Source organism: Coptis chinensis, chromosome 4 (genome assembly GCF_015680905.1).
Source record: "Coptis chinensis isolate HL-2020 chromosome 4, ASM1568090v1, whole genome shotgun sequence".
In the NCBI taxonomy this organism is placed as follows: Eukaryota; Viridiplantae; Streptophyta; class Magnoliopsida; order Ranunculales; family Ranunculaceae; genus Coptis; species Coptis chinensis.
The window spans coordinates 76871182-76895975 of NC_141459.1; the positions used below are offsets into that span (position 1 = coordinate 76871182).

The following is a 24794-nucleotide window of genomic DNA, read 5'->3' on the forward strand; positions in this document are numbered from 1 at the left end:
TGTTGGATTTGGTCTTCTTTGGATGGAGATTGCTTGTGGTGGTGTTTGAGAAAAGATGTGAGTCAATTGAGTTAAATCAGTTTTAAATGTTTACAGGTAAATGGTCACTATAGTTTGTTTCTAGTGTGGTAGGACGGTCCTACCCCTTTAAAGGGGCAGGACGCTAGCAATTCTCAAGTAATTATACAAAAAAGTATAATCCAGCAAAGACTGAATATGCATAACATGAATACTAAACAACTCCAACACATTAACAGTAATAGTACATCATAATCGAACACTCCCAAGTTAGAATGGTTCCAATATTTTACCACAAATAAACACAACGTAATCAACTAGAAATATGGAAAATCAGCTCTTCATTTCTTGCATTCTTCTTTTGGATCCCATTTTTCTTATTGGCTTGATACAATCTCATATGTCAGGTCAATCTTCAATTGTCTCGCGTCTTCTACCGTTATATCTTGCATAGCTTTTCCACATATTATAGCATTCACGAACATAATGATGAATAATCCACAATCTGAACTGAAAATGCCAAAAAAGAAGTTTCAAATAAGAGATAAGAGATTAAAAAGACATTTAAGTTTGGGAAGTGAAGTTCTTACGATGCTCCTTGTTGTGGGCATGCTCCAACTTTGATATCTTTCATCAAATCCATATCTGGCAACCTTAGCTCCTGACGCCTACATCTAATAGATTCCACCACCCTCTCTTGCTGCATTCAATTGAACAAAAAAATACCAAAATTATGTAAATGTATAAGAATGCAGAGTAACCACATACTACATCTTCAGAGATTTTTGTAAATTTAGTGCGCAAAATATAAGAATGCAGACTAACCACAGACTACACATTCAACTTCAAGACTAAAACTACTATGCAAATATAAGAATGCAGAGTAACCACAGACTACACATTCAACTTCAAGACTAAAACTACTACGCAAATATAAGAATGCAGAGTAACCACAGACTACATCTTCAGAGATTTTGTGAATTTAGTTTGTAAATATAAGAATGCAGACTAACCACAGACTACACATTCAACTTCAGTAATTAAATTACATGGAAGATGCTTACCCATGCAAATGATAGGAAATATAGACACTTTGGTGGAGAACATCCAATTAGCTTCACTACTTCCTTGGGGAGGTGGAAGAACACGTACCAATCAATAATCTACCATAAACAGTAAGAAAAATAAGTAAATTGCAAGTTTTTTCATTTCAAAAGATTTGAGTAATCTTTTGTTGGGAAATAAAAAGAGAGTAAATAGAGTTTATGGTGGTGTCGGGAAATAGAGAGAGAGTAAAGGACTTCATAGTATTTCATTCCAAGACTTCTACAAACACCGAAAACTAAACTTGAAATTGTGGACTTCATAGTACCCCTCCCAAAAGAGAACTCGTTTTGGTGGATATCTCACTAGAAATTGGAGTAGACGAGGCTTGAAATTGTAGGGTTCTCGTTCGATCGATCAATTGAGAGAGAGAGAGGATTTGGACTGGAACATAGTGGATCGGAGTTTCGTTTGTAGCCTTACTAGTCTAAGACCTAAGTCATTGCTAGCCTACTAGTGAGAAACCCACCATATTTTTGTCTGTTTAGTGTCCACTAACATGAAAATGCAAAGTAAAGTTACTATGCAAATTTAAGAATGCATAGTAAAACTACTACGCAAATTTAAAAATACAGAGTAAAACTACAACACAAACATGAAAATGCATAATAAAGCTACTATATAAATTTAAGAATGCATAGTAAAACTACTACGCAAATTTAAAAATGCAGAGTAAAACTATCACCACACATTACACAAACATGAAAAAACAAACACAGTATAAATTAAGAATGCAGAGTAAAAACTATTACTTAAAAAATATAAAATGCATAGTATAACTACTACACAAACATAAAAATGCATAATGAAATTGCAAAACTATGAAAACTAGAAAATACATAGTAAAATCACTAAACAAACGTAAATTCGTATTTACTCGCATATGAAAATTTATTTTTTTTCATACAAATTTATAGAAATATGATTAAAGGTTGAAGATTCTCACGGATTTGGTTTGTTCACAAGTTTTTGGAGCATCATCTTCTCAATTTCATCTCCATCTCTTCTAGAACTTGAAAGTTTTTTTTTTTTTTCAGCTTTTTTCGAGATTGTAGAGTTCTCATTTTTTTTCTTTTGTTGCTTTCATAGTTTTTGTTGGTGATTCAACCATTTTTTCTTTTGTTTTGCCATCTTAACTATGTGAATTTAGATTTGTAGGAGAAGAAATTTTAGATCTAAAAAGCTAAAGAGAAGGAAGAGAGAAAATAGAAGGATTCACAAGTTCACAGGTACATTAGTAGGGGGGGTATTTTTGTCAGCTTATTATTTTAAAAAAAATAGGGAGGTTTTGTGAGTGGTTAGGATTTGAAGGGGTTTTAATGTACCGGTTTTTTAAGCAAGGAGATTAAACGCAATCTCTGGTATTATTAAGGCTTTAGGTCATGCTTTTTGTGATTGGCTCAAATCTGTTATCAAGGATTAGAGGAAGTTTGACATTTAATTAATGAGCCCGGTCCGTTATATGAACTCCACCGCCAAAAGGTGGATTTATAAGATGAATTGAGGGCTAATTTTTGTTGAAAATAAGTTTTCTCATAATAGAAAATCTTTCTACAAAAAATCAGCCCAATCGAAAATGCTTACCCTTGTCAAAAGTTGATTTGAAATTTGAAAAATCTAGACCTTTAGATAATTTTATGACATTGTAAGCAAATTTTGATACGTCTAGACATCTTCAAATATGTTGATTTTTTATAAGGCTGATCTATATTGTGGAAAGAACATCTCCACAAAAAATTAGCTTCTAATTCATTGTTTTTCATGGTAAAGTTTCTTTGGAGTTCATATAACAGACATGTTTAACTAATAATTTGATCGCTTAGTTCTTGTATTCTTAACTTGGCCGCCTGTTTCAACTTTCATGATAGTTCCATTATGATACAGACATTGACATCAATATCTCAAATTAAAGTGGTCACTAACTGCCATACTAGTCATGCATGTTCCTAGCTACTCATCTCATTAGCATCAAATAATTAGTGAGATTGGTTAATTAATTTTGTGATCCTGGACTTGTCAATGACTTATGCATATCGGTCGAAAAGTGTAGCACCAGTATCTAAAGTTCTAAACTATATATTAGATCGTAACACCGATACACTATATGTAAGAGAGGGCTACACAAGAGCTTCTAGCTAAGTTGGTTGTGATGTACTCCTCTCCACATGAGAGATGTTGCAAGTTCAAATTCCACAAAGTACATGTTGGTTGGGATTTCTTTTTTGTGTAATTATGTGATGGGTGAGAGCCTTCAGGCTAGGGTCTCTTCGGGATTGGTAAGCCTTCAGGCTAAAGTTTCTTTTGGGGTTGATGAGCTTTCGGGCAATGTAAGCCTACGGGTTAGAATCTTTCAATGTAACCAGTGTAAGTCTGTCTTAACCCTTTAAATATATTTTTTTAGAAAAAAGTAGTTGCCAAATCAGTCAGATTTTGAGCTCCTCAGTGATCTCATATGAAGGCATGCATACATATACTTCAACCACCACACCGTACCTCGATCGCACATGTAGATATAGGAGCGAAACAAAAAAATGAACAAAAAGTCAGCTTTTTCATGGACTTGTGGATGAATGGTATAGTTGTATAGAGAACCACCAACTTTTTGAGTCTAAGATAAAATTAAGTTGAATGAAATAATATACCACCATAATGGGCGTTTAGAATCAAAATCTTGACTCACAAATGAGAACAGTGTGTAGAACACCTAACTCGGAAAATTGGGCTTTTTCATGTAAAGTGATCGAGCCAGTGTGCGTAAAGCCACATGCTTTGTAATATGACATTGTAAGAAAGAAGCCAAAAAAAACTTCAAATACACACGTGCTCATTTATCTTTTCTGCATGTTTGACAAAATTGATTCGTGTTATAGGGCTGTTCACGTATTGAACAAGAACAAAAAAGAAAAAAAGATGCTGATGACCATGAGTTATTTTTTATCATAAAAAAAAAAAAAATGTAGGTATGGGTAGACAAAAATCCTTCTTAATTTTGAAGTATATATAAAATGTCAGACACCAATGTCAATCTTGCGTATTATATGTTTCTGTTTGTATCTGTAGGAGTTTCGCGACAAATTGTATAGTACGTACTATGTAGTACTTGTCTCGTAGTTCTTTTAGTTGAATGATTAAAATTCTTTCGTTCATTACGTAATCCGCATTCTGCGCTCCTACTCTTAGTCACACAAACCGTAGTACACCCTCACCGATTCCGCTCTAAATTTGCGCTCTTGCGCTCTAGATGCAAAACCGCGCTCTCAGAATTTGTAAATCGCGCTCTGTGTTTCTTGCAATCGCGCTCTCATGGGAATAGTCAAATCGTCCCACACAAACACAAATCCAATAACCCACATAGTGATAACTGATGCGCACACATGAATTGCTTTAATGAATCAATTTGCACTAAAGAGTATGAAATCCAAAATTGATTTCACGATAGAGTGAGATGAAGCCCATCTCGAATTGCTTCATTGAAAGGAAAATATAGTGGCTGAAATAACTTCAAACTTTAAATTTAGTTATGAACTCATGGGATATATTGTTACAATACTGGAGAAGAGGGATGTTTAGCTTGAAAATGGAAGAGTGGTTTTAGAAAGAGAAACACAGTAGTTTTAGTTTTAATGAAACTGGTTTTTAAACAGTAAAAATGGTTTTCTCGGTACAAGAAACTTTGGTGGGACTTGGTCACTTGGGAGTTTGAGTGTTTCACTACACGTCTACACGACTGTACATTTTTTGTTTTTATTCCTTATTTCCTTGTGACTTAATCACATATTCACTTCAAACTGACTTTTGTAACCAAAAAATAAGATATGTGATTAATCATTTGGGATTTTTTTGCACAAATCTATGTGATTAATCCTTATTTGAGTTAAATATAATGTATTATGTATAATATTTAATCGGCGCTCTGGAGGCGCTCTAGATTACAGAGCTTCCCAACTTGGGCGCTGTCACGATCCCACTTCCGCTCTCGCTCCACGATCTAGTGACTAAGCTCCTACTACCAAATATCAACTCATATACGAGATAATTTAGCAGTCGAATGTTGAATTATTGTATGTGATGCGTGTCAATAATTTTTATAGGCAGGGGCAGATATGAGTTGGCTGTCCGGGGCTATAGCTAGGGCAGGGATCGGGTCGGGTTCGGATCGGATATGGTTATATCTAGGGGTGTCAACGGGTCCATTTTGGGTCGGGTTAGCGGTTTTGGTTTGGATTTTACTATTTACGGTTTTATCGGTTTCGGTTCTCAATGGTTTTAGTATGAGAATTATAGAATCCAACCCAAAACTATAAAAACCCACAGGTTTTTATCGGTTTCGGCTCTAATTCGGGTCTTTATTATTTATTATGATTATTAAATAATTTCAATCATTTAAACACTAAAACTTATTTTTATTTTCCTACATGATAATATTTTATATATAATTAGTGATGTATCAACAATCATATTTACATCAATTTATGAATACGTATCAATTATACACGTCAAAACATTTACAATTCATGTGATAATTTAAATTTTTGATATAGAAATTAAAATAATCAAATATCTAACTTTATAATTTTGATTTTTTTTTTACGTGCATACACATATATTTGTTTTCTTGTATTAACTCGATCGTGTACACGTGTAATCACATATATTTGTTACCTTAATATATTTTACGTGCATACACATATATTTGTACACGTGTATTAACTCGCATTTTAAATCGAACATGAGAGTACATGCGTCTTACAATTATATCTCATCACTAATTTTTAACATGAACACTATATATTGGTTTATAATAAGTGTGTGTACCACAATATATCAAGTATGTATATCCTATTTAAATATACACGTTCATAAGTTAATAAATATAAAATATATTAGTTAATTCATTATATATACGTTGACATTATTATTAACATCTATGATACACTTGTTTAACATATAATTATAAAATATACATTTAACACATTCACTATTATGCTATATATATTTAATAGACTTTTACACGTAAAAAATATATTTTATATTATAATGTATGAGTTTGATTATCTTAAATATAATATAATACTAAATTTTAAATATTGAAATCATAATAATCGGTTCCGGTTTCGGTTAGGATACCCACGGGTTTTTTACTATTCGGTTCAACGATTTCGGTTCTTTATCGGTTCGGTTTTTAATGACCCATTTTAAATGGGTCTAACTTTTTAAGACCTAGAACCTGAACATTCGGTTTCGGTTTCGGGTAATCGGGTACCCATTGGCACCCCTAGCTATATCCGAATCCAAATCCAAATAGTTTCACAATATCCGAATCCGAACTCGGTTAAAACTGAAATTGAATACCCGAATCCGATCCGAACCCGACAGAACCCGATCGGATAACACTTAAAATTCAAAAAAAGCCCAAAAATTATATCAGAATCCGAATCCGACATATCCGAATCCGAATCCGACCCGAATACATAAATGGAAATAAAAATCGACCTGAACCCGATGTATTCGGTAATCGGGTCGGGTCGGATTTAGGTCTACCCGACCCGATTCCATGCCCTAGCTATAGCCTTCTAATTTTGCTCCAAAACATAATATAGTGGTCACTATTTATTAATTATACCTCCAAAAAATCAAAAACTAAATAGATCAAAAACTAAATAGTAGTGGTAATTAATTAAGGCTAATAACAGGTCTGGCTCTGAGATTGTGGGGCCCTAAGCGAGTTTTTAAAATTGGGCTTTTGTTAAACTCAAAATATCTAGTGAAAAATTATATGCATATTGTTTATAAGTAATAATTAATTTTAAAGTTCTCTTAACATCAAAATATGAGTGATCTACTGGTTAGAACCTTCAGCCCAAGTTTGACTCCAGATAGAGGCATTTTACACAAAATTGGACCAAGTATTGCATTGGTTATATCAAGTTGGGGCCTTTTTAGTGGGCTATTTTGTGGGGCCCTAGGCAGCTGCCTATGCTACCTACCCCTCAGAGCCAGCCCTGGCTTTAACCCCTTGTGGAAAATCTACATCCGCCCCTGGATTGAGGTACATTATACAACAGAGGTACATTATACAAAATCTAAATGTGCCATACATCCCCTCTTTTAAGTCATTTATACTAACAGGGCATGGCTACTAGTTTCACCAAGCTATATATTGATCGATGATCAATTTCAGTTTAATTAATTTGCAAGCAAATATAATTCACTAGCAGTGTTTGCATCGTACAGAAGTATTTTAGAACAACACAACCCGGATTAATTGGAGCATCCTCTGAACACCTGGTTATGTTCATATTGGCAAAGACAAATCTCACTTCATGAAATTTGATTCATGCCTTGGCAACAAAATAGCCTACCTACTTTAATTTATGAGGTCTAGATAAGATAGAACTATTGAAGGAGATAAGTTTTGATTTCTGAATTGAAGGGCTTCTGAAGCAAAAGCTTGACTCCAATAAATAAGGAAGTGTGCATGACTATGATATGTTTTAAAATAGTTTTGGATGCATGCTATGTTTAGATCCAAAAGGAATGTAGCTCTCATAGAATATGATATGTTTTAAAATAGTTTTGGATGCATGCTATGTTTAGATCCAAAAGGAATGTAGCTCTCATAGAAAGTGCAGCCAGAAATTATAACCACACATGGACTTGTATGAAAACCATAATTAGTATATTCGACCGAAGATGATTTTATATCTTAATTACTTGATTTATAAGAGAAATATTCTAACAGAATCCAAATTCTTTCATGGAATTAATGGTTATAACTACAACCTCAAAGATTTTAACACATATCTACTACATGCAACATATATACTAGGACAAATTAACTTGTGAGCTTTGGATGAACTAACGAACTTGTCAAAATTGTTTGAATTAGTTCGCTATTGGTACCTAACCTACGAGAGTTAGGTCCCATCCTTATAGTAGGTAAAGGTTGGTTAGAATAAAATCATAATGAGGCATACAAGCCGCCATATATACACAATATCCAGCATTTAAAACTGAAACCTTAAAATTAGCTCTGCATCAATTTCATGCAGTTAAGTACACCACCCACTTGTAGCAGAGTGATTGTGATACTAATAATCCCTAAACAATTAATCAACTCTCTAGTCTAACTTAAAAAAATTAATATCGACAATTGATATCTTGAAATTTTGTTTGAGAGGATATAAAATTAGGTTCTACATATATCTATAATTGGGTTTACTTAAGTAAGTTTACTGCAACTGCGCAAGTAGTACTTCCAGTTGAAGGCTCTTGAGAAAAATAAGGTCCAGAAAAGTACAGATGGAGGTACACATGTTTCAGGTGCTAGTTGCTAGTTTATTGCAACTAGGTTGCATATGTGCTATGTTCAAATCTATCCGAAGAGAATGTAGCTCTCATAGAAAGAGCACAGCTCAAATTTGAGTGAAACTAAAGTTAGTTCTAGAACTTAACTGATGAAGTTAAATGTTCTTATTAATTCACCCATTATTTTTATTCTCTATTTCTCTAGAATAAGTCAACCCCCAAATTTTATTACACGTTTACACGACCAATGAGTTTTGGCTAGTACAGTACTGATATTTTAGCTACTTGAGTCTTAGACCAGCTCCAATGGTTTGGCCCTTATTTCCTTCTTCTTGTATGATTGAGTTTTTTAGGGTTAAACAAGTTTTGACTTCAAGGTTTGTGCTGAATTCCTCTAAAGTCAACAAGTCCAACTAATTTAGTTTATCAACTCTACACTATTTTAAAAATCGCAACCTTCATCTACAGTCCCGCAACAATATATATATATATAGGGGAGGGATACAGCCACAGGCACTGTAGCCACATTCTGGGCACAGTGAATCCCAGCCATTCATCTGATGCAATCCAACGGATGTCACAAAAACTTGACCGAAGCAATCGCGAGTTCTAAATGAGGAAATATGAGAGGGTATTTTTTGAAACAAAATTTGACCGAAGCAAAAAATAGAATTTGCTCTCCAATTTCACCGATCTCTCTCTCCTCCAATTTCACCGATCTCTCTCCAAAATCTATAAAGGAGAAAGCAAAAACAAAATTTTTTGTGTGCAATCCATAAAGGAGATTCATTTGAAGAAGAAATTAGGGCAGTATATACTTGGTGATCTTGATTTAGAACAACTTGATGTTCAACTTGGTTATGGTACTCTTCAACTTACCGACCTAGCTCTTAATGTTGATTATATCAACCAAAAGGTATGATATATATTTTTTTAATTGTGAATTTGGGTCTGGGCTTTTGATTTTATGTATGTGTGTGTGAGAATTGTTGGAAATTTTGAATTTTTTAAGGAGAGTTTTTGTTTGTGGGTTATTGATGAAAGAACGAGTTTGTGAGTTAAGACTTGTTTTACAACTAGGTGTTTTGAACCTGTGTCCGTGAGATTTTATGTGAGGAGAGAGACATCGTGAGAAAGAGAGGAGAGTAGGTTCATGAATAATCATAATTGATTGATAAACTATTTTTCAATAAGAATCTGTCTAACTGCATGTTTAACTATGTAGCTTCTTTCTTAGGAGACGTGACATTAGTGTAGAGTGTGTGAAACTTTGGTTTGCGACCCATGTTATCTTTTGTTTTCACAGTGACACAGAAATTCGCGAGCCTAAAGATAAAACCCACTCTCCACCACACACACTTGACAAGTAGGAGATTGAATTCTGGAAAATGAAAGGATAGATACCTGTTTCTTTGGATATCACCTTGTACAAGAGATTGAAGTGCGGACAAAGACAGTCTAAAAGTAGTTGGATAAGGCATGCCATAGGAAAAATAAGAATTGTCTGAGTTGCAAGATTCCACGAGCGAATTAAGAGTAGTAGTGTACTTCTAGTTTCCAACAAGAAGTGAAATCCACAACTAGGGGAGAATGATCAACTTATACTTAAGAGTGAAAAGGCACTGTATGAGACATGACAAACATGATTTTTTAGGACAGGGTGATGTTGTGCATCATTATGAAGATACAATTTGTCAAGAACTGTTTGTTAAGGCTGAATAATGAATGTAAACATGATGCCCTGAAAAACTATAATTTACCCAAGCAGTGAAACTCTCTGTGAACTGTGTTGGACACTAGTGTTTTCCTTGTTTATGCTTATAGATTGATGAAGTGGATAGGATGCTTTATGGCGAGTTGTTAATTGATCTTTGTTTAGGTATCTAGGAAAAGATGACCGATCTTAGTTGTTTATTGTTCAGAAGTTTAAGCCTCATCGACTCCATCCCCGATGGCACCATTGAATGTTCCGATCTACAATTTGTACCATCCGTTCTGGTAGCTATGCTTATATTGGTTTGCGGAGATATATGGAAGATGAACACATTCAGATTGATGACTTATCCTCGTACTTGGGGTCAATCTGTAGTTGCCCAACTCCAAGTGCTTTCTTTGGGGTGTTTGATGGTCATGGTGGCCCTGATGCGGCAGCATATATGAAGGAGAATGCTATTAAAATCTTCTTTAAAGATGCTGATTTCCTGCAAACAATCGAAGCTGATGATGTTTTCTTAGAAGCAGTCGAAAACTCCATTCGTTGCGTTTTTTGTGAACTTGCATGCAATATAGACTTGTGTTTTGTTATGTTAACTTGTGCTTTTTTACTTGTTAGTATTCCTACAAAGTTCTGATGGTGATGTGATAGATGTTTTATAGGTCCTTCTCTAGGGAACATCATATCACATAATATGTCCTGTGCGTGTTTGGTTTGGTACAATTATTTAGAGATTAATTCTAAGTCAGTTTGTCCGTTCTTCATGTTTTGTTTTTTGGTCTGTTAGAATTATCATTATTGATTGCATGTGATGGATAAGTAAGTGCATTCGTTTCATGGTGATATTGGCAGTCGCTATGTTGGTATAGTTCACTTAAAAGGGATTTCAAAAGAATATGAACTTAGTAGATTACACACGCACATTGACACAGACATGCTTGGAGCTAATTACCTAATGAATTGAAGTTCTGAAAGCATCCGAAAAGCAAGCCAACTCTAAAACTTTTAAGTTCTCCTCACGTAATATTTTTTTTGCGTCTTGGCTAGTATAATAAAATGGGCAGTGAATACCAAAAACACAAACTATAAATCACCATGAGGTATAAAATTAGTATATTGAATTATATATACATGGCTCAAAAATATTCACGATTTCGACCATTCTAACATGATAGGGTCGTGATGTCTACAAACGTCGTTCACTTGACCAGAGCCTAAAATTGTCAGCGTGTCTCCCCATCATAATAGCTATTGAGGATTTTGACAAACTTGACTTGTATCCAATTACCCAAAGGTGAGTACGTTTTTTAGGTCACAGTGACATAGATTGAGTGATCATGCCAAGATGCGTATTCATTTCTTACAAGTAACGTTCATGTCTTTACCGAAAAAAGCGGTCACGTTCTTGTCCAAGTTGAAAGCGGGGAAGAATTTAGAGGATGTCTATAAGCATTTCGGGATAGATAAAATCAAAATTTGGCAAAGCGAGGTGCGAGATCAAATCAAACAAGAAACATTTACGATGTTTTCTGAGAACTACTTTTTAAATTTTGTTCTTGACCAAGCAATAGAAATTCACAAACAAGAAACTACAAACAACTTTGTTTAAAACAAGGGAATTGAGGTCCGGATACAGGTTACACATATCACATTCAACATTATACCATTACATTTTAACCAAAAACAAATACAAATGGAAACAAGATTCTTTCCGTCAAGTAAAATATCTCTCGCATCCCTCCCCGAAAAAGATTATTCAAACACACGAAAAGAACATGATTTCCTCACCCCTAGAGGTCCCTCATCAAAATCCTATATAAGCTGGTTGGTTGCACCCAAAAACTTCTAATGTCTGAAAAACTTGCTTTAGATCGAAGGTAATCATTGGTTTCCATTCTCAACCTTGTGGTGAATTTGCTTCAATGCATTATTTTTAAGATAAAAAATTTTAGGTGTGATCCAAGTATTTTCTAAGGAGATCTGAAAGCTTCACCAAAGATAACGCACGTTCCCAAGCTCCTCTTCAATGCTAAAAGCTGCATCAAAGTTGAGATCATTAAATAAGATTACAAGTAGAGTATACATGACCAAATGTCTTTGTTGCATTCTCGAACGTATTTGTGCTTTGATCAGAAGTATGTAAAAGATATAGCTGCGTATGTAGAACCAGGAAAGCTATGCCACTTTCATATTTTACATAGATAAGCCACCAACTACAAAAAGGAAAGAGAGAAATACTTGATTATACTTAGCCAGCCGCTCATTCCGCAGAGGAGCACTGTTTTAATCTGTAAGAGAAAAATAAAAAAAAATCAACTCAACATTCGAAGAAAATTACAAAACATTTCTACCAGGCTAAGGAGAACCATATTCAAACCTGTCCGCTTGCCAAGCCAACAGAGAGATCTGCAATAAAATTATCCTCTGTCTCACCACTTCGATGGCTAACCATCACACCCCATCCCGCGACTTTTGAGTCTAGTCTTTGCTTGAATGGATTCTCAGAACCGTGCCAATCTGATTAACTGCGGGGAGAAGATACCTTTGAATTGGAATAAACTCAAAATAGGTACTCGTCACATAGGGAAGCAAGAAACACACGAGCAACTTAATTCATAGAATGAAACAGATCCTTGAGAATATAGTTATGAAACTATGCTTAATGGTGTTAATGGTCTCTGTCTTTCCAATCACTTTACTGTTTCAAATTTTGTCTATTAGCACTTGAACTGATGGAGAATGTTTGTCCAGAAAACCCAACTTAACCAAATAAAATAAATAAATAAATAAATAAATAAATAAAGCTCCACCTTCCAAATATCTCTTTGCAGAAAAGATTGTGAAACGTGTAGCAGATACCCAAATTTAGTTGTACCATTCACTTTGTAGTTTTGTCCACCAAGAGATGCTATTATGGTCTTTCTATTCAACTAACGTGTCCGACAAAAACTTTCAAATAATTTAATTATCACAACATAAGCGTGTATTCTTCTCTAATCGACTTATTATTTTTGACATTAAAAACATGAGAATAGGCGGTTCCTATTATTTATGAAGAAAATACCGCTCATAAATTATAAGCGTGTCCTACACCACAATTCATGCCGCAATTAATTAAGCCACATTCACAAATTAATTGAGCACTCATTCGAGAGGCATTAGTCTACTAACTAAACAAATCCGTCACCGCGATTATGCAAAGTCCAGATTTTACATGTTGCAAATACTCGGTCATCCTTACAATTCATTGACAAGGTTATCATCAACCCTAACGGCTTAACCTATTTTGCCACCTACAACGGCGATTGAAGCAAAGAAGTACACCAAATTGATGACCTTAACTTCCAAAAACTGGTAACATTAGGTTAATGAATGATGAACAAGGTTATCGTCAACTTTGAACAACTTAACCTATTTTGCCACCTACAACAACGGTGAAGCCAAGAACTACCACTTAAACCATCAAACTGATGACCCTAACTTCCAAAAAATGGTAACATTTAGTTAATGAACAATGAAAGTTCTACATCTTAGACAATGTGATTTCTACGCAGATGACTATCTAATAGGAAACATAGTGCCATTTCAATTTTGAATGAGAGACAAATGAGAAAAATATGTCAAAGTAAAGCATACCAATCTGAAAGCGAGTCTATAAGGTTCTAGATTATTGAAAAGAAGTTAAGAACTCTGTTCAAATGCAAAGCAGAGTAACAACAGGGGACAAAGTTATTGACACTTGCCTTTAACAATAACGTGTTGCAAGCCTTTTTCTTTTGGGTTCAACAATCTTGTCCAATGACATTGCCTTACCCAATACTCTCAAATCTCCTTGAAGCACTGATGCAACCAACGCTCCTGCTTGACTACTGTTCCAAATATGTTCCTCCATACTGATTTCAGTCGGTAATACCGCCCTCATTTTCTTCGTTGGGGCTTCAAATTCAGGATTAACAAGAACAAAAAACAAGTCCTTATCAAAATGGAGCCATACATTACTGGTAATAATTAAACATATAAGCAGAGCTCATGGCTTGCCAGACAATACTCTTATGAAGAGCCATACAATACTCATATTCAATCATCTTTATTGATAGTTTCGAATTTTCAGATAGATTGACAAGAGCTTGAGCTGCAGGTTCTGAAATCTCCTGAAACATAGGAAAAAATTTGAGTAGCCCATACATATATTATTCTGAAATTACAGAATGAAATGGGCACCTTATTTTCAGCCAAGAGATAAGACAGTGAAGGAAACACAATATGAGAATAGTAATGCGTAAGAGCTTGCAATCCATCTTGAACTTTGTCAAATCTCTCACTATATCAACAACTCCCTTCTTTACGGAAAAACATAAAAATGAAATTCAATTAACAAAGTAAAGCAACAGAAGAAAGAGAATAAAAGATGTGTTCTTTTTCATGGTTAGTTGAAAAGTGACAAGAGAAGAGAGTAATATGGAAGTTACTTGTAGAGAAGGGAAAGAAAGGAATTGAAGGAGTTCTTCTAGCTCAGTCGCCATTGGAAATAAAGGTTTTGAGGTTTTTGATTTCTCAGCAGAGACAAAGAGAGAGGAGAGAGCAATCGCGATTCTATTTGGAGAGCAAATTCTATTTTTGGCTTCGGTCAAATTTTGTTTCCTAAAATACCCTCCCATATTTCGTGATTTAGAACTCGCGATTGCTTCGGGTCAAATTTTGGTCACATCCGTTGGATTGCACTAGATAAATGGTGGGATTCATCATGGCCCGAATGTGGCTAATGCACGTGGGTTGTATCCTCCCCCATATATATCCCCATATATATATATATATATATATATATATATATATATATATATATATATATATATATATATATATATATTTTTTTTTTTTATTTATACAACTCTAAATTTCTTTGACTTTTTTTTAGACTATTTTGCCCCCAATATGTGTTTCTGAAATACCAATGGTAGCCTATATAAGGGCATCTCCAATGGGGGGTGTAAACCGTATAGAGACGGAAATTTTACACCTCAAATATAAAAAAACTCTCTCCAATGGAGGTGCTATACTGTAGGTAATAGTGTATTAGCTAATAGAGAGGGTGGGGAATTCCCCTCGCCTATTAGTTAATAAAAGTTCAGGACACTAACCGAACGACCCGAAAGTGAAATAATTTTCGGACGTCACTTGGAGTAACGTCCCTTTCTAATTCTAAAGTAATTTTTTAACTCAGACGTCACTCCAAGTGACGTCCCAGTTTAAATTAAAGAGGGACGTCACTCCAAGTGGCGTCCGAGTTTAAAATCTATTTTTTTTACACTATTCCATTGGAGAGTATAGAGTGTGGATATTTATAAGTTATACAATAATATACAATTAGAGGTGTAAAATCCTAATGGCACCTACGTGGAGCCTAGGTGGAGGTGTAATTTTACACCCCCCATTGGAGATGCCCTAATATATGGTAATAATTGTATAAATAAAGGGATGCATATAGAACTTAAAAAATTTGTTAGTCATCATCAATTTTTTTTGTAACTTTTTTGTGTTTTGGTGGTCCCACTAACATTGTGTTTATTCAAAATGTGCGAAACACGTGCATAATTGATACAGGAGGATCCGAGTCAGATGATGCTGAGTTGACAGATTGCATGTTGATGACACTAAAATATCATGAGTTGGCGGATCAGCACAAAAATAGTAAGTAATAGTGATCTTTTCCTAATGGGGGTAAGTGTTTAGGTATTTTGGTCATAACTTTGGCTACGGTTGTTAGAATCATGCGTGTGACCCTAATTCGGAAAGATCTCGGTGGTGCGTACGCTGTCACCACCGAGCTATGCTCTGCGGTAGCTGTTTTCGAGGTCAAAATCCAAATTCATCGTTTTAGATTTTTTTTTTCCTTTTACCATTTCGGAAGTAAATCTAAGTCCAATTTAGGCTAGACTTTTAGTAGATTACTTTTGTTATTATCTAGTTAATTTTAGTAGGAATAATATTCGGATTGGTCCGGCTTGTGGGCTAATATTGGATCATTCTTGATTTTATTAAACTTTAATAGATATTAGAGACGATTGTTATTACTAGTACTAGCAAGATGCACGTGCTATGCACGCGATGTCAAACAAAACTTAAGGAAGAGTGTAAATATAATTTGGGTGAGAACACTTACAATTGACATTTTGCCTGAGTAGACACATTGGTAACCGTTTAAAATTTGAATTGAATGGAACTCCATGCCTATTTGATTTCCAGACATACGTAAGCAATTAATTTCTAAGTATAGTTCCAAATCACATGTACTTTTAGCCTCTCATCCTAGCTAGTGCGCATTGCAAACGACAAAGATAAAAAGTTATTGCATCAAAAGTATATATGTAACATTATGCATTGAAACCAATTTGGCGTCAGTAATGAGAAAAACCAAGTGTGACAAAATAGCCTATACGCAAAATTTGAGTTTCATGTTGTAAAAATAAAAAAGCAGTTTTGTATGCACGCAAATTTAACAGAGAAGAAGATGCATACCTTGTGTTGAAAACATGGATTGCTTGCTAGATTTCTGGAAACTTGCTCACCACCACGGCACCACCTTTAATCCCTCTAGAAGTTCTGGAAATCAATGAGAACACAAAGTATATATTGTAATACGTACTTCCATAAAGAAAGGAAGAAATATTTAATTTTATGTTCCAAGTTGACGTGTCCTACTCTGGTTATCGATTGTAAGGATGTACTTACCATCGTCTCCCTTTTCATGTTGTAACAAAAAAAAAAACAATTTTGTATTTCATGCACGCAAATTTAATGGAGAAGAAGATGCATACGTTGTGCTGAAAACATGGGTTGCTTGCTGGATTTCTGGGAACTCGATCACCACCACGACACCACCTTTAATCCCTCACATTCCTTCTTTACATATCATTAACATGTCCCATCAACAATATCTTAGTAATAAAAATTTCCAAGGAGTATATATGAACGTACACAAAACAAAGCGAAGATATAACAAAGCAAAATGATAGAAAAGAAAACAATTAAATAAATCTCCCAATCATTCTCAAGAACAATCATGATTCACTTTAATGTTTGCGAAGACTCAATAATACAGGTTGCACAAAAGAAATGATGGAAATCTCTGCAACAAACTGACTCTTTTCCTTGGTGAGATGGTACTAAGAGTTTCTTCACGGCTAGCTCTCTTCTATCAAACAGCATTCCCTGTGGGATGATAAATGCTAATAAGTCGCTAGTATACACACACATGTATGTTTACGGGTGCGTTAGTTCTTGTTTGAAAATCCAAGTATACTTTGATATTACCTTATTAAGAGGTCCAAATATGGAGTAATCAGAGTTCTCAAAGACAACTGAAAATATTTGCCTTATTGTCTATGGCCCCTAGAAGCACTGGAAATCAATGAGAACACAAAGTATATATTGTAATACGTACTGCCATAAAGAAAGGAAGAAATAATTAATTTTATATTCCAAAATGACGTGTCCTACTCTGTTTATCGATTGTTAGGAAGTACTTACCATCGTCTTATTTGATTCTTGAGCTTTTCCTTCTAAATAAAAGATAGTGATAGCACATATAATGCTCATAAGCCCAATGGAAACTGTGATACCAACAATCATGCCAGTCCTATTATTTGAAGTTTTCGAACCCGTAGGTGGACAGCTGCAGAAAGTTGGTTTGAAATATGTTAGTAGCTCAATAGTCAGAGCCACACTGAATACGTTCTTGTGAAATTCAATCCAACATCTACGCCACAGGAATCCTTGAAGTGATGTTGCACAATAAAGCTTTAACAGTTAAACTTGAATCTAGATCAGGTTTGTCAAGTTCAGCTAATGTGCAATAAGATGTTCTATAGACAAATGCTGAACCTCACCCCTCAAATATCTATAGAATTAGAAAAGAATTGCGAGTAAGTTTGACTTGCGGAGCAAAAAGATTGTTAAAAGTCAGAAGTTCCAAGAGTGGAATTTTAAACAAAATTTAGAGCTCAAGCAAAAACAATTTAAGCAGCACACATTGAGATACGACAAATGATATACATAACAATCAAGGAGAAAGTGGAGAAGAAAACCTTTCCCCAGGAGACTCTTTTATACTGATTTGCATGTTGTTGCACTGTCTTACGATGTATGTGCACCCAATCATCTCCTAACAAATCCTTTGCCTCTGACCTGGGAAAGAATAAAGCTTTATCTCTAGTCAATTATATATCCTTAGTCTACTAATTCCAATTGTCAGCGGCTGCCTCAGACCTTCTCACAGATCTAAACATATAGTGGATGTCGTTCTTAAGAAACGATTGAGTCAAGGTCGGATCCCTATACTACTTTGATTTTCCATCAAGATTAGTCTGAAGAGCTTGCATTATCCGTTTTGTCACCAATGCCAAGAAGAATAAATGATATAAGCATCCACTAAATGCTAGAGAAGGGGAAGATATAGAAAGATATGATCAATAACTTGTTGGCTGAAGTGGAGATCTTTCTTTCAATAAATGCTATTTGACAGACCCCATTTTGATTAAGATGAATGCCACTCGCCCCACTAGTGCAGGATATTTAAGCACACTGCCATAAATCTGGAGTTTCCTACTCCATCAATACCTTCCTTTCTTCTGTATTTATGCTGAGCAACAACCACATACAGAGAGAGGTGTCTGCTCAATCAACTTTCTGATCATTTCATTTCCCTATTAAAGAAAGTGTTTCTAAAACATAAGATCTCAAACTCGCACTCTAAACATGTAAGTGCCTATTTATCAGAGTTTAAGAGCAAAATAATGTCTAGCAACATCATAAGCAGTAGAAAATGTAAGAAAGTCAATGCTCTAGCAACATCATAAGCAGTAGAAACTGTAACAAAACCATAGACCTTGCTCTGCCCATGAGAAGCAAGTAATGCCTTAACAAAACAAAGATACCTAGCTCTGCCCATGAGAAACAACCATAGACCTTGCTCTGCATGCCCATAACTTCTCCACATCTTAGAAACAAAGGGACTATCTAATGCATCCCATATTGCGGGCTTTGCGACACATACCTAGCAGGATGTTACCGTATGTCATTTGGAAAACAACTTCTTTAGTTTTTTGTCATTTTGCTATCATCAGTTATATGAATCCCATACAACTAATGAGTGTGTGAACATGTTTGAAGGGATAAATTTTCAAGTGGGTGATACCTTAATAAGAGAAAATAGTATCTGAACCCTAGAATTTTACTAAATGTAATTCACTTTAAAAAAAATCATATCTCAATACTAAAAAAACTTAAAAATAGAAAAGTTTGAAGAGAAATACAGATGAATAGTGATTAATTAATAAACAAAAATAATCAAACAAACACCGGAAAAATGAAATGAGAGAATGACCAGCAGAGAGTGGTCAGAGAACATTGAAAAATAGAAAAACAAAATCACAAATTGCTGTTAGGCAAAAAGGTATACATTACCTCATGGCTCCATGATCCATCAGCAGTCTTAAAAAATCTGACCATGTTACTTGTTAGCGACACCCTACATATCCTGTATCTCGAGAAGGATCATGAAGAAACTGATCTGCAAGATGATGCAATTAAATCAAGTAGACCAAAACACATGCTAAACACAGTTTTGGGCACAGAACAAAAATTGAACCAAAATAACAAAACAGGGGTTTGCAGTGAAAGTACAAACCTCCAAGGGTATGAGCCCCTGATTGCCTTTGATTGTTTCAGTTCACCATGGGCCAACTATATACGCACAAATGTCGTCCATATAGACCATCAGCAACATGTTGGAGATCAAAGCCTTTTGTAAAAGCTAACGGAGCTCCCCATGATGAGCTGATCATTGTCTTATGTCGGGTTGGTACCGTAAATCATAACCTAAAAAGAGGACTATGACAGGTTTCTCCCACCTACATAATGAGGCATTATAGTGTAGTTAGAATATGCAATCTGCTGAACAGGTATGGTGTAGTTAAGCCAAAATGTTACTCGAGCGACCTAAATGTAGCTCACTTTCTTAACAAGACATGCTACATCCAATTAGTTATGCTGAATATAGGTCCATGTCCATCATATAGGATCCAATATATTATACGCCAGGATTGCAATATAGTGGTACATTTGTTGGTAACCCATATAGAATTCAAGGTTTTGACATAATGTTTTGAACACTCAAAAGACAATATAATCATCTTACATAAAGATTTAGATAAATGGATGCCATATCTGTACGTCATATATCTATCAACAACAGGATTTAATGATTATGGAACTTGATTATGCCTGGACACAGATGTTTAAGTTTCCATCACAAGCCCTCTGCAATATATATAAATATCTCGAATGTACTCTCATCTGAGATGTATTGCATTTTTTAAGAGAAATCAAAAGGGACCGCCATAGTTCTCACAATAGGTTGTTCGTCAGAGATTCAGCCTGATCCCTAGACGTTCACATGATTTGTTTTTCTAGTAATGTAGTTTTTCATGTTTATTTGAGACTACAATTCTTATACTTCACAGTGTGGATGGTAAACATCTACTTCCACTAGATTGAGTGAAAACATTCCAACTAACCTCCCTTTCACATTGAACTCTGAATCAAGAAGTAGAAACCCATTTCCCTCGGCATTTCCATCTTTATCTCCAAGGCAAGACACCAAGATATCGCCAGAAGCAAGGCAATGGGAAGTATGGGGATAAGCTAATCCAGTCTTCTGAATGATACTTTCAGGCTCAACAACTTTATGCAAAGAAGGAGCCTTGGGATTCTTTTGTGTGTCAACAACATATATGCGATGCACTGAAAAGAGCATAGAACACGGCTATTTATGGAGGCAGATTCAGAGAAATATGGTACACACAAATAGTAATATCTTCATGTTAGTCACTAAGTATCAACTACTGGAGAAGATATGAAGTTCTCATGGCAGTTGGGCCGGCGAACGACAATGACGAAAATATTAAGACTTACAGATGAGTTTCGATGCCCTCGATGACTTCTTTCTTCTGGACCAAACCGTAGAGATTGTTTTAGGGATAGACCTGAAAATTTTCAATCCAACAATTATCTTATTTAGTTAGTCTGTGTAGAACGAAGAAAGATGAAAGACAGATTAAGGGAGAAAACAAATCTTACCTCCACATTTGCCATGGATAACTTGTCAAGGTCGTTAAAGGCCCCTTTGGTGATTGTTTGAGCAATTTTAGTCCCAGCTTTATCAGTTGAGACGGGCGTAAGAACCGTAATTGCACCGGATAAAGTCAATATCCCTAGAACTGAAATGTAAAGTTGTGAGAATCAGAAAAAGATATGCATTTCATATCACAAAGATCAAATTCAACGGGTACCTGACCCCTTTGTGCAGATGTGGTTAATGTCAAGAGACACAGTTTTAGCAGCCAAACGAACTAAATGTTGTCTCTTTACAGAAAATATGGCTTTCTGTTGGCGTTCATGTCTTGTGGTATTGATATTAGAACAAAGTGAATTGGCTATATCAATTGGGAGAGATAGATGTAGAAGAAGTGTGGTTTTGCAGAAAATGCAGACCGAATTTTGTTGGTAAAAAAATTATGAGAAACAGTACAGATGGGAGAGAAGGGATAAGAGACGGTTCGTATTAGCCGATTAAATGAAACTCTTATTAAATAACCCAATTATTACTAATAATTAATAAATGACATTTATAGTAATGCGTACAATTGAACTTTGCGTGGATTTGGTTTTATAATATATTCCCACATGAAAAGACTGATTGGCCCTATTTAAAGGTGTTAAGCAATTATTTTATTTAAGGACAATATTGGTACTGAAAATTTATAAACACATCAAAAGACAAAGTAGTCCTCATTAATAAATAGGTAGGCATCTGATTTTATTATTCATCAAGGGTATTATGTGTCAGAAAAAATCCCGGATGAATTTAAGAGGCCACGATCATTATAGGCTATACTAGTAGTAGAGATACATGATACATTACATCACAACAATAACCTGTATAGACTCGAACCTTGGTTTATTGGAAAATGAAATGGCTCTAAGACCACCTGGGCCACTAATGAAGTTGTGAAAATGTATGTACTAAGTGAATTATATAATATTTTCAATTTAAGTATTGACCCACTGGTTGAACCAGTGACTCATTGATCGAACTGGTGACCCAGTGATCCAATTCCTTTGTCGGGTTAGTGTCCGGGATGGGTCTAATAACTATAATATAAAGGCATAAAAACCCACTACGATAAAGGGCTTAACTTAGACCATAGTACAAAATATCGTGATATATCGTGATTTTAACAAAAAAATATATAAATATCGTGATATATTTAGAGATATATGACTGCAAATATCGGTGATATTTCGACAATATGTATGGTATTTAGGAATATTTGGAGATATTTTGTTTAGATAATAATTTTATTTAATATTTACTATTATATTTTAAATAAATATAAATAATATGTCATGGTATATTAAAAAATATTTATAATATCTACGATATTTATTGATATTTAGATATATTTTTGATGTTTGCATATTAAACAATGTAAAATACCCCAAAAGAAAATGATATATCCATAATACGTATCAAAAAATTGAATATCGATAAATACTCATATTCCTATATTTTGTAATATAACTTAGAATATCATACTACTTGTGTCATGTGTATGTTTAGAGTTGAGTTTTTCAGCTCGTGTGTTTTTTTCCTAGTCCTCAGTTGCACGTCGGAGATATTGGAGTTCACGTCCCTAAATCCTGGCACTTGTATGGACTGACAATCTGACGCACGCAGATGTCTTTGTTCTTGTAGAAAAAAATTCCATAATACATAGAGCAGAGCAATCTGTTCGCAGTTAAGTGAATCAGTGTCAAAGAATATCTAGCTAGAACCTATCTGGCTTTGTGGGGACAGGTTTATAATCCCATTTCAGGGATTGGCTGGTATGTATAAAATCCTTCCAATAGAATCGCACTGCACTGATTTGTCATCAGCGCCTACAACTCCCGGGATTTAGGTGGAGTAGCCTGTCATGTTGTGGGGTCACATGACCATGATCTTGACTTTTCCCCATATAAAACCAAGAATAACTTAGAATAATACGTTAAAAATAATAATTGAGAAATATTAGTTGAATGAGATTTTACAATATAAGTTTATACACCCTTACGAATACATTACTCATACATACCCAAAACAATTTTCATGTATATTTGGGTACAAGTATGTGAACCGTGCTACGCATCGGTGTTTTTTCAAGTTTTTAAATCTGTCGCTCTAACATCTCTCGGATAGTATGATTTTTTGAATTCTAGTTCTAATCTAAAAAATAATATAAAAACATTATGAGGAAAATATAATTTTAGTGACGTGAATAAGGGTTTCTAAATTATTTTAAATAATATTTAGCTATTTCTAATTTCAATAAAGTGAGGAAGTTTTTTGTAAATTGTTTCAAAATGAGAGAGCTGATTAGAATAATTAAGGGAGGTGGTTCTAAAATCTTAAAATAGAGAAATTAGAAATACACTGTTCGGTTGAGAAGTGTGCCTCCTAAAGACCTGGCTATCATATAGTGTAGAGATATGGGTGTTAAAAGGGTTGGACCCTCAAACCATAAAATCCTTTATGACTGAGGGCCGGATCAGTCCGCCCCTAATGTGTGTTGAGGGCCGGGTTGACCGAGTAGAGTCATGATATAAATACGCAAACCCTTATCCGCTCCTCTACTCTCAATTTTGAGGGGTCAAATGAGGGCCAGGCCAGGCCCTGTCGAATTTTACACTACTAATTTATTTAATATTTTTGGTGGTTTTGATTTTTTTTTATTATACTTTTGATTATGTATATCAATTTCAACTAAAGATATAAAACTTATTCTTATACTTTTAGAAAATGAGATATAGAGATGGTGAAAGAGATAAGAGCCTTACATTCTCAATACTTAACCATGTTGTTACTTAGAATTGCATGTTTACTTTGCCTTTATATGACCACATCTCTTTCATTCAATTATAAAAAATGTATATGCTATGTTGTAATCTACTTATCTACTCCTTATTGAATACTAATTGTAATTGTAGTGAAAAAAAATTGATATAACCTAGATAATTAAGTTAGAAAACATATATGATCCTACGTAAAATAACAAAAAAAAAAATTATGAGGGCTAAGTGAGGGCCTAATGAGGGTTGGGTTCATGTTCCAGAACTTAGGCCCTAGCCCGCTCCTAATAGGCATGAGGGCGGGCCGAGCCGGCCTAACCGTTTCAAATCTATGAGAGCCAGCTTTTGAAGGCTTTTGTAAGCATTTTTTAGGGCTGGGCCGTGCCGGGTTGAGGGCCGATTTATCACCCCTAGCCAGTTGGGTATGGAGGTTATGTACATCTTTCTAAACTCTGTAAAATGCATTGATTGATAAGAAGAAACTATGAATAATCATAGGCATCTTGCGAATTACTAATAGACCATAATCTTAATACTAACAGTGTTACCTTTTTATTCCTTGTTGGTACACTCTCTACAATATCAAGTGGATTTTCTGTGATCTCAAGTATTACCTTTTTATTAAAAAAAGAGACGAATAATAGGCAAAACACATTGGATGACCTCAAATACATTATATACTTGTTTAGCTATGCTGCTTAAA

At 34.8% G+C, this 24794-nt stretch overlaps 3 long non-coding RNA genes across 5 annotated transcripts; all 3 read right to left on the reverse strand.

The window, feature by feature from the left end:
• Window positions 1–241: 241 nt before the first annotated feature.
• Window positions 242–1177, reverse strand: LOC147504880 (uncharacterized). The gene is made up of 3 exons (XR_015220475.1): window positions 1083–1177; window positions 609–718; window positions 242–528 (listed from the first exon to the last, which is right to left on the reverse strand). It is a non-coding gene; the product is annotated as an uncharacterized LOC147504880 (long non-coding RNA).
• Window positions 1178–16225: 15048 nt separating this feature from the next.
• On the reverse strand, window positions 16226–17349 carry LOC147504881 (uncharacterized). The gene is made up of 3 exons (XR_015220476.1): window positions 16960–17349; window positions 16661–16744; window positions 16226–16372 (listed from the first exon to the last, which is right to left on the reverse strand). It is a non-coding gene; the product is annotated as an uncharacterized LOC147504881 (long non-coding RNA).
• Window positions 17350–17498: 149 nt separating this feature from the next.
• Window positions 17499–19665, reverse strand: LOC147504882 (uncharacterized). Of its 3 annotated transcripts, none has more exons than XR_015220479.1 (3): window positions 18229–19588; window positions 17672–17816; window positions 17499–17542 (listed from the first exon to the last, which is right to left on the reverse strand). It is a non-coding gene; the product is annotated as an uncharacterized LOC147504882 (long non-coding RNA). The 3 variants fall into 3 exon arrangements; XR_015220477.1 differs by having other exon boundaries at window positions 17499–17584; XR_015220480.1 differs by adding an exon at window positions 19607–19665 and having other exon boundaries at window positions 17505–17816; window positions 18229–18846.
• Window positions 19666–24794: the final 5129 nt, after the last annotated feature.